The 11150-nt window shown below is 38.7% G+C and overlaps 2 long non-coding RNA genes across 2 annotated transcripts; both read right to left on the bottom strand.

Annotated features, from left to right (window-relative positions):
* Positions 1-1579: 1579 nt before the first annotated feature.
* LOC143421718 (uncharacterized) lies at positions 1580-4289 on the bottom strand. The gene is made up of 3 exons (XR_013101279.1): positions 3949-4289; positions 3311-3443; positions 1580-3185 (listed from the first exon to the last, which is right to left on the bottom strand). It is a non-coding gene; the product is annotated as an uncharacterized LOC143421718 (long non-coding RNA).
* A 1389-nt stretch (positions 4290-5678) lies between these two features.
* Positions 5679-7636, bottom strand: LOC143421717 (uncharacterized). Its single transcript, XR_013101278.1, has 2 exons — positions 6944-7636; positions 5679-6380 (listed from the first exon to the last, which is right to left on the bottom strand). It is a non-coding gene; the product is annotated as an uncharacterized LOC143421717 (long non-coding RNA).
* Positions 7637-11150: the final 3514 nt, after the last annotated feature.

The raw sequence follows: 11150 nt of genomic DNA, 5'->3' as shown, positions 1-11150 counted from the left end.
CAATCAATTATTTGATCTTGTTTCCATGTGTCCTTATTATGCTGTGGGCGTTAAATGAACGAATTCAATTTAAAATACCGCTGTTTGCAGTAGTATGATTTCCTGCAGCATTAATCTTTTGTCTTATTTGGATCAGTGCTGCATTTTCCAGTTTCATTTTTATGTTCTTTATCATTTTTGTCAGTATTTTTAACACATTTTAACACTATTTATAAAGCTCAAAAATGAATTACCAATACTATTAATAAATACTTAAATCAAAAATGGATTTCACAGACAAAGAATTAAACTCTTAATTAAAAACGTAATTTTAAAAACTATTTTTGAATTCCAAATGAAAAAAATAATTTTCAAGATCTTTTTTTATTCTTCTTCTTTTTTTGAACAACAAAAAAAACTTTTTAGACTGAATGCAGTTGGATACAATAGTTTAGTGAGACAAACATGTCATCATATTAGATCATATTCATATGTTAGAAGTCATTTGGATTAGTGATAAAACAATTTCCAATGGAAATCGAGAGGAACTAAACTTTTGGCAATATCCTTGCCTGTAATAATGCATCAAGAGATTATTTTTTTTCAATATAGAGATTTTTTTTCAATTAGCGCTTCTCTTGCTTTATTTCCAGCCTTAGCAGCACTTCTCAGAATAAAACCACTGTTAACTTTCTGTCAATCATCAGACAAGAGGATTACTGAGCCAGGTGGTATTCCTGGGAGTTTAAGAAACGGAGCTCAAATGGTTAATTCAGGTTAGACTGGAATTAATGAGATGAAAAGAAATACCGTGTAAGCTGGATGACTGTGTTCTGCTAAAGTTACTTCATTCTTCTTAAATATAAGCCATACAACAAGTAAAAGTACAAATGTAGTTACAGACTTCCTCAGTAAGTTTAGACTCTTTCGGAAGCCTTTGAATTGTGCGTTAAAGGAGAAAGAGATTAAGAATTAAAGTAGAGGATGCAGAGCCCATCATCACTGAGGCAGTCTCTCCTGCATGAAGTCCAGGTGCTGGTTTTCCTGTGTGGGTGTCTGATGCCACAAAGCTGAGTCAGAGCTGTAACATCCTCTGTGAACTTGGTGTGGAAAAAACAGATGTGGGTGTGTCCTCATCTCCCAGAGGAGTCCAACAAACCTCTGTGAAAAATATTTCCACATCATTTACTATAAATACTACAATGTTCAGGGCCTTTGTAAGCACAGTGCATAAAAGTCAAGTGCATAAAAGTATGAAACTGAATCAAATTCAGCTTTTGTTTTCAAATTGCATGAATAGAAACAGCCATCATGTAAAAAATAACTACACATGGTCCCAGAGTTTAAATGACCAAACTCCTCACCTCCAAAGAGGTCAGCCACCCTTTGGAGAAAGCTAATTTCTGCCGTTTGTATCCGCAAACTCATTTTTTCGGTCACTACCCAAACCTCATGACCATAGCTGAGGGTGGGGATGTAGAGTGACTGTATATCGACTCATCCCTAACCTGGAGTGGGCACTCCACCTTTTTCTGACTGAGGTAAACTAATTCATACAGTTTTAAAAATATAAACACCCATCACCGATATGTTACTCCAGTGCAAGCTCGGTTTATTTATTTGGTTCAACATCGTATTCATTTTCAAACAAGAATGAAGCTTTTCTGAACAAGATCATTATAAGAAACAGTAGCTCCTCAAGATACAAAAGATTGAAAGGGGAAGTCGATGATGATGATGTTGTCAAGAATCACACCTCTGGATGGTATTCATAATGACACACACACACACACACACACAGAGAGAGAGAGACAGATGAGACACCCAACAGCACAGTCAGGGAACAGCTGAAAACAGGTTGATGTTTTGCTATATCTATATTTGACACTGGCTTTGCACATAAATGGAACCTTGTTGTGATAAGTTGTGGTAGGACTCTGATATTGTTGAAATTTGAATGAAAGAACATACCTATATCACAATATTGGTAATGGTAAACCTACTAGTATTTATATATCACCTTCGTACTCAATTTGAGCATTCAAAGCACTTCATACTGTAAGTCACATTCACCCAGTCACGCGTACAACTATCACACACACTTACAACTCAGGGTTCAGCATCTTGCCCAAGGATACTTCAACACTGAGTCACTTGACAGCCTGCTCTGCCACCTGAGCCACAGCCATCCTATTGCCATCAGTTCACTGCCAAATTCTAATTTGTACCACTGTGAAAACATCTGAAAACTCAGGCCATCACTCATCAAGAGCTGATGAATTGCTTTGTCAGTTAGCTTGTACAACTGTCACCAGATTTATGCAGTGTAGCTAAGTTTCAGGTACAAGGTTGACTGTACCTGCTAACATTTTCACTAGCTGTGCTAGTTGGCTAGCTTGCAAAATTACTTCAACAGCTGATGCTAGCATGACATAACTGATGTAAAATGTCAAAATAAATATTGATTTTAGTCATCATGCAATTATTCAGTGGCAGAAAACAAGGACGTGTAACTACTTTCTGGGACAGCCTGCCCAAGACGTCTGGGCTCCAGTTTCACTGAAGTTCAAGTGCTTTGTGTTAGAGACTACACTGCATTGAAACTGAGAAATCGAACCGAAGAATGCAGTTTGCCTGAGTGTATGCATGAGCATTATTCAACAACAGCTGATATATCACTGGGGACATTGGTCTTTGCTGATAAGAAATATAAAGAGCCATAAAACATTCATTAAGATGCTTACTTGTGTAAGAACATTTTAAGTCTGAATATTTAGAAGCATGTGTGCACTACACAGCCATCAATATTATATTCCTGAATTGACCACCTGGTCACAAATGTTTTTGCACACAGTTTTAGGAATATTGTCTCACAATTAACATTTAGGAATTACAGCCATTTTTACATCATCATTATAGCTTCAAACACTTAAATGTATCACATGACAGCATTCTTGAGTGTTTCACAGCATCAAGCCAGAATTTTTTATTTCTCTTTTTCTTCTCCAGAGATCAGCACTCTGCAAAAGATCATCTCCTTGCTGGTGGAGCTCAAAGAAGAGCAACAGAAGCAGTGGGTGGTGCTGAGGGACATCCAAGCCCGACTGCAGGGTCAGACTGCCGACGACGACGAAGAGGAGGTGGAGGCACTGGACATGGAGCGCCCTCTGAGGACCCTGAAGGAGCTGGATGAGATGGAGACCCAGCTGGAGGACCCGGCAGTACAGAAGAGAATGGTAATTAAAAGGTGCTGTTCACGTGCTTGACTTGCCTAAAATGTGAATCTGAGATTTCTGATGATGACACCAGGTCAAAATTCTGGGTGTCTTACTTGTCACGGATGGGCGGGGCTACTATTGATGATGCAGTGAGACGCCTGATGCACACACGCCTGAGCTGAACAGGGTGGGCCAAGAGGAGCTTCAGGAACACTCGCCTCCAGGGGGTGCTCTTCTGTAAGTCACCTTAAAGATGTAGAACAGAAGCTTAGCCCAGCATGGGTGGTAAATAAAGACTAAGCTTTTCTAACCCTCAGGTGCTCTGACGCGAACTCCAGTAGGTAGGGATGGGTATCGTTTAGGTTTTATCCGATACCGGTGCCAAATCGGTACTTTTGAAAGAATGGAGAACACAAAATTGGTCCAAAAACCTCTCATGTTCAGCTGTTTTTTGTAAAAAGATAACAATGTTAGCCTTTTCTGCAGCTATGGGGCATATATGGTATCACTCTTGGCTGGAAGCAGTGCTTAAACAATGGAAAAAAACACAAACTTTGTCCAAAAACCTCTCATGTTTAACTGTTTTCCACTTTTTCTTTGGTCATTTTAGCCTTTTTAGCCAGGGTGAAGGGAGTATCTGCCATCAAACAAGAAGACAGCCGCATGTAGCTATGATGATGTTTGCTAGTTCACCTTACATGCATTAATGTAATAACGTGGTTAGTCTACTCAACGTAAATTAGCTACTCACGCAGAGAAGAACGGCTGCTGCCACCATCATCCTCATCATTTCTGCTACACTGGCAGGGCTAGGGGCCAGGACTCTCCTCTTCGTGTTTTTGGGGGATGTTGCATAACAGGCAACCCACCCGCAGTAGATGTGCACGGTGTGAGGTCTCACAGCAAGCTATCAAATACGGCGCATTTCTGGGCTTTTAAAAAAAACGCTATGCGTCGCCAGGTGTTTCATCGGATTTGAGGTGTTACCTCCTTTGACAGTATCACAGTATCAGCTTAAAGCACTTGTTGCAGGCTGCTGAGTTTGCATATTTTGCTGTGAAGTACAGCCAGACTTTTGACCGCTTTGCCTTGGTCATTTTTAATCTGTAGCTCTGCTCTAAAAGAACGCACGTACCTGGCCCCGCCTACTATCCTCGGAAACGTAAAATGATTGGCTAGAATCTAAAGTGTATCACAGCTCAGGAAAAAAAAGCACCGAAATAAAGCACCGAAATGTGCGCTGCTTTTCGGTCTGGTTACTACGGTGGCCCCTAGAGACAAAGCACGTACAAATTCCAAAACACATGCAAATTCCAAAACACATGCAAACTCCAAAACACTTGCAAACTAAAGAACACACGCAAACTCCAAAACACGTACAAACTCCAAAACACTTGCAAAATCCAAAACACTTGCAAAACCCAAAACACGTACAAACTCCAAAACACTTGCAAAACCCAAAACACTTGCAAACTAAAAAACACATGCAAATTCCAAAACACGTACAAATTCCAAAACACTTGCAAAATCCAAAACACTTGCAAACTAAAAAACACATGCAAATTCCAAAACACGTACAAACTCCAAAACACTTGCAAACTAAAAAACACATGCAAATTCCAAAACACTTGCAAACTAAAAAACACATGCAAATTCCAAAACACGTACAAACTCCAAAACACTTGCAAAACCCAAAACACGTACAAACTCCAAAACACTTGCAAAATCCAAAACACGTACAAATTCCAAAACACTTGCAAACTCAAAAACACATGCAAATTCCAAAACACAACGGAAGTGCTCCAGGACGCTAGGGGCAGTGTTGAGCTCGATTTGCAAAATAAACGGCAAGTTTGTCTGTATGGGACGGTCTAGTCTCCGTCGCGCTTCCCAGGTTGCCTAGCAACCGTGATACTAACCGCTGGAAACGTGTCATACAACTTGGTTTGACAGAAATGAGGGAGAACATATTTTGTTCATTTGTTTGTTTGTTTCTACATGAGCTTTGTGTGATTTGATAAGTATCTGAGGCTGAGACCACAGGACAGTAAAACATGATTTTTGGGCTTCATTTCTGTACTGAACAGTCATTTCAAGATTAATTAGTAAATAAGAATTAGCTGATGTTGTTCATGAGACTAAAGTCATATCACTTTGGTAATGTAAATATAATATGGCCAATTTTCTAGTTATTATATTAATCATTATTAGCTATTACAGCAGTGAACATGAACTCTGTGTCAAATACTGAGCTTCAGTACAGATTCAAGTTGCAGTTATTTATATGTCTTATCACATTAAATCTTCACTCAAAGACAAGTATCTTTGACAGTGCATATATAGGTGTATCATATATAAGAGACAAATGTTGTTCCTTCATGCTGGCATTACTAAATTTGGCTCATTGCTTACATATATTTATAAAAAGAAAATGTACAAGCTGTGATAACTGTTTCTGATAAAATGAAGAGTAGACTGATATATGAAATATTCCTTTATTGGGTGAGAAAATCAGACCATGTCATAACTGCTTTAAGTCATACAGAATAGATATCAGAGCCTTAAACAGGCTGGCTTCTGCTAAATGGGTCAAACTGGGCAGAAAGTAAACAAACACATAACATCCTTACAGAATATGATGTAACACTATAGATCAACTTAGCTCAGAATATATAAAGCATATAAACAATTACAGCAATATGATGCAACAAACACAGCAGTGCTACTGATCCAAAATACTCAAAGCTTCATAGAACTGAAACAAACATTTGTTTTTAGCTCCATTCTGCTGCTGATACATACTTTAGGTTTCTGAACATTAAACTTGTTGCTGCCTTTCATAGTGTGTAACTTGAAGGCCCTGAGTACTTTCTCCCACACTGAAAACACTGGAATGATAAAATTATTTGAACATTACCTAATAAGACTGATTCAGGACAGACAATTAGTTATTTTAAACTTTTCTAGCAGTCCTTCACAAACAGGGAACAGTCTGTCTATTCTCTCCATCTGTCAGCTGCTGCTGGCTCTTCCTCCTCCTCTTCCTCACACACTGTTGAGTTTGTCCTGGTGGATCATCAGGGGTGCAAAGCCTCACAGATGATGTGCAGCAGTGGGTCCCTCAGTCTGTCCTCACTCTGGACACTTGCAGTCGTCACACATGGAAATCAAATGTGTGATAAGCTGCAGGATTCAAACACAAGTGTGACTTATAAACACATGTTCATATTTTTATTACACAATCAGAGAGAAAGAAACAGAGAGAGTGCAGGACAGACAGACAGGTGACAGTCTCAGGTGTATACACTGCTACAAAACAGCACAAAAGAAGGAGGATTTAGTGTTTGTGTTATTACGAAACGAGGAGTTCCCAGATGGTACAGTGGACACACATGTGTGACTCCTGTGATTAAAGCATCTTTCTTTCAGCTTAACGAGTGAACCGTCAGCTTGTGCTGTGATATTCAGGACTGCAAACCGAGCAGCATCACTGACTTTCAGCTTGTTGTGTTTGTGGATATATGACTGACTTTAATTATCCACAAAATCATCACAATCTCTGTAAGATTAAGGTCGACTATATATATATTTTTAAAGTAAAGGCTTTAAAACCAAGTTAATTCTGAAAGTACAGACATGACTAATGTCACATAACTTTCCCGACATGTGGCCAACAATAATGGTTTAATGTTCTTCATTAAAAAAATATTTGCGCATAAATAAGTGACATAATATTCAGTACTTACTTCTGAAAGTTTACACTTCCTCCGCTCCGCTTCCACCGTTTTTTTTCGGCAAAATTATCCACACCACCACCGCACTATGAAGTCTGGGATATGTTGGGCCATGAAGGCTACACCGACCCATCCTTAAAATTCAGGGAAATTATGGACGCATTTGAGGGCCGCATTTCGAGCAGCCTTTGAATTGGGAAAGCCTTCTCTTGTCGCTGTGACGTAATCGGCCTTAAAATGCGGCCTTTAAGGCTGCAAACCCCAAATCCGGTCATTGGTACTTCCTGGCTTGTGTAGTTACTAGGTAACAAAAGCTCAACACTGCCCCTAGCGTCCTGGAGCACTTCCGTTGTGTTTTGGAATTTGCATGTGTTTTTGAGTTTGCAAGTGTTTTGGAATTTGTACGTGTTTTGGATTTTGCAAGTGTTTTGGAATTTGCATGTGTTTTGGATTTTGCAAGTGTTTTGGAATTTGTACGTGTTTTGGATTTTGCAAGTGTTTTGGAATTTGTACGTGTTTTGGAATTTGCATGTGTTTTTTAGTTTGCAAGTGTTTTGGATTTTGCAAGTGTTTTGGAATTTGTACGTGTTTTGGATTTTGCAAGTGTTTTGGAATTTGTACGTGTTTTGGAATTTGTACGTGTTTTGGAATTTGCATGTGTTTTTTAGTTTGCAAGTGTTTTGGATTTTGCAAGTGTTTTGGAGTTTGTACGTGTTTTGGAATTTGTACGTGTTTTGGAATTTGCAAGTGTTTTGGATTTTCCAAGTGTTTTGGAATTTGTACGTGTTTTGGATTTTGCAAGTGTTTTGGAATTTGTACGTGTTTTGGAATTTGTACGTATTTGGAATTTGCATGTGTTTTTTAGTTTGCAAGTGTTTTGGATTTTGCAAGTGTTTTGGAATTTGTACGTGTTTTGGAGTTTGTACGTGTTTTGGAATTTGTACGTTTTTTGGATTTTGCAAGTGTTTTGGAATTTGTACGTGTTTTGGAATTTGTACGTGTTTTGGAATTTGCATGTGTTTTTTAGTTTGCAAGTGTTTTGGATTTTGCAAGTGTTTTGGAATTTGTACGTGTTTTGGAATTTGTACGTGTTTTGGAATTTGCATGTGTTTTTTAGTTTGCAAGTGTTTTGGATTTTGCAAGTGTTTTGGAGTCTGTACGTGTTTTGGAGTTTGCATGTGTTTTTTAGTTTGCAAGTGTTTTGGAGTTTGCATGTGTTTTGGAGTTTGTACGTGTTTTGGAGTTTGCATGTGTTTTTTAGTTTGCAAGTGTTTTGGAGTTTGCATGTGTTTTGGAATTTGCAAGTGTTTTGGAGTTTGCAAGTGTTTTGGAGTTTGTACGTGCTTTGTCTCTAGGGGCCACCGTAGGTTACTACCGTTTATGTCGGCACCGGACACCGGTACCCATCCCTACCAGTAGGTAAGGAGGCCACCCACCACCAATATGCTGATGTGGTGAAGCGATGGCTATGCTTCGTGCCGTTCAGACAGGGAGGGAGTGGCCGGCGTTGCTGGAAGCCTTCCACGGACATTTCACATTCTGAGGAAACAGACATGTTCAACAAAAGTTCAACACTCTGATGTTTGTCTAACCAAAATACTTGAACACAACAGTTTTAATCCAGGATGAGATGCTCACAAAAAGCACTGTGCATGAAAAGATCCATCACTGTATAGTTCTTTCATTATTGCTCTTCTTCCAGAGGACAAATATATCCAATTAAAGAAGCATTTCAGAGAACTGTATTGGTTGGATCTTTGGGAATTTCACTGAAAAAACGATACATTTAATAGAGCTACAAGCTTTCTTTTTAAGATGCTTTTTATGGTATTTTTCTCATGTAATGCTTCTCAGAACCTGTCACTCTATGGTTGTTCAGTATGTATAACCCTTGAAAGACCCGACAGACAATTTGAGCCATTCAGTTTTTTATTTTCATGCTATTTTGGTTGTGCTAAATGAATATAGCATAATATAAATATATATTATATATAGCTGCACCTTAGCCATGATGGCAAGACTTTACATACAGCAGGGTCTGAAAATGGTCATGCACTGAGTGTGAAAATGGCTCTTCATCCTCCTCTGAAGACATCAGCTGATGTCCTCTTGGTTTATTAAGTCATGGTTACTTCCAGTTCCTGCCTCACCAAAAGGACATGAAATTAAATTATTGATCAATCATCTGTAATGCTGTAAAATTCAGGTGATTGGTAGAGGTAAAGGTTAGTGAATTTCAGAATCTTTAAATGTTTCACCCCCCCTCCCCTTTTGTTCCAACAACACCAGTACTTGAGCTCCAGCTGAACTCCTCATGTTATCCCTGCATGATCTTGACAGTTATCTATCAATCTATTTCCTTTTGATTGCTGTGAATTTTTGTTTCTTGTTTAGTTGCCAATTTGTGGTCACTGAACTACACTTGGTTGGCTCCGTCTCTGCTGGTAGTTGAGAGATATTCTAACAATTCATAATCTCTGCACAGGTAATCTAATCTGTCTCTGCATTTAGTTTATTGTTTCCAGTGTTTTAGACACGTATCTTTTCATTGTGTTGTAATTTGTTTTACTGTTTGGTGTTTGGAAAGCAGTGTTGTTGACAGACCAGCCAGAGTGTTTGAGAGGAGGCTCGACAGTTCTTTGTTGGTGATTTTCCATGCATGTGTAAAATGTTTCTGCACAGTTCTGCATGTAGAAATTCTGTCTGAGTAGACCCCAAACTTCGCAACCTTACAGAGCAATGGTCAGGATGACACTATCCAATATTTCAACCAGGAAAAAGTCATACCCCATCATACCACCTTTGTGCTGGTATGACAGGCCTTTTCCCCAGAAGACGTTTTAACATTTGTGACGGTAAGGAAGGCTCAGGTCTAAATAATGCAATGAATGCATGCTGGTCTGGTTTCAAAGTTTCCTCAAGTTACTGTCACTGATTTACTGTAACACGGTCGTGGCTCATGACAACTGGCATATCTCTGTCAAAACAACTTATTTAATCTTCAGTAAATGCAGAACCGAGTCTCTTTGGCGATCTGCCCATAATTCTCTGATAATGATACTTCGGAGCTGAGAGTGACACATGCACAATATTCCCGATAGTCATCTCTGTCCTCTCATGGGAAAAGTACAGCAAATGGGAATTTTGTTTAGCTCTGCAGCTTCTAAACGGCACTGGTGGTTTGCCACCTTTGGTTCCTCTTTCAACAACAACAAACAAACAGAATATTAAGCAGTTTTAAATGATCTGTGCTGATCTATGGGAAAACATACATTTACAGTGTTTTACAACTATAAGGAGGTAAAAGGAAAGATGATACAACTACAAACAGATCAGGACCGAAAAGAGGTGACTGGAGAAGAAACGCTTAGTGCATCGTGGTCCCCCAGAAGTCTGAGTGTGTCACAGCATAAGTACGTGAGGGTTCATATTCACCTGATTCAACAAAATTAGCAAATTCAAAAATGAACATTTTAAGGCTAATTATGAAAGTATACAGGGTGTATGGCTTGTGAAGCTAAACTGACAGATGGGTTCAGAGAAGAGGGGCCTGAAGGCTCTATCTCCCATTCTGCTTTTAAAAACTGAGAGTCTGAGAGTGCTCTGTAGGAATAATATAAAACTGCGAGGTCTGATTCAGGACGTTATATGTAAGCAGAAGGATTTTAAATAAAATTCTACATTCAACAAGAAAACAATGATGAGAAGCTAAAATGGGAGGAAAACTGTCTCTTTTCTAGTCTCTTAGAAGTATCACTGTGGTGTTTTGCACACAGTGAGAGCTCTATTTGGAAGTTTTTTCAGGAAGGTTTTGGAAGATGGTAATAAATAGTAATCAGAATAGTCCAGACCTGAAAAGAAAACAAAGTGCATGGACTAGCTTTTCAGCATGAGTCTAAGACAGGATGTTTCTAATTTTAGTAATATTGTGCAGAAAAAAAATCTACATATTTGTTTAATTAAGTCATGTGGCTATGCATTCACATACTGCCTCCATCAGTATGTGAATGCAAGAGTGAATGAATAGTGGCATTGTAAAGCGCTTTGGGTGCCTTGAAAAGCGCTATATAAATCCAATCCATTATTATTATTATTATTATTATAATGTGTGAGTTAAAGGACATATCATGATTAAATATGACACCAAAGAAATGTGAGTCAGTGTGAGGGTCTCATTTCAAATTTATTTCTCATATTTTTAGGGCCTAGCACAATAAAC

Source organism: Maylandia zebra, linkage group LG13 (genome assembly GCF_041146795.1).
Source record: "Maylandia zebra isolate NMK-2024a linkage group LG13, Mzebra_GT3a, whole genome shotgun sequence".
In the NCBI taxonomy this organism is placed as follows: Eukaryota; Metazoa; Chordata; class Actinopteri; order Cichliformes; family Cichlidae; genus Maylandia; species Maylandia zebra.
Note: the sequence above shows the minus strand (reverse complement) of the source record. Positions and strands in the feature narration are given on the sequence as shown.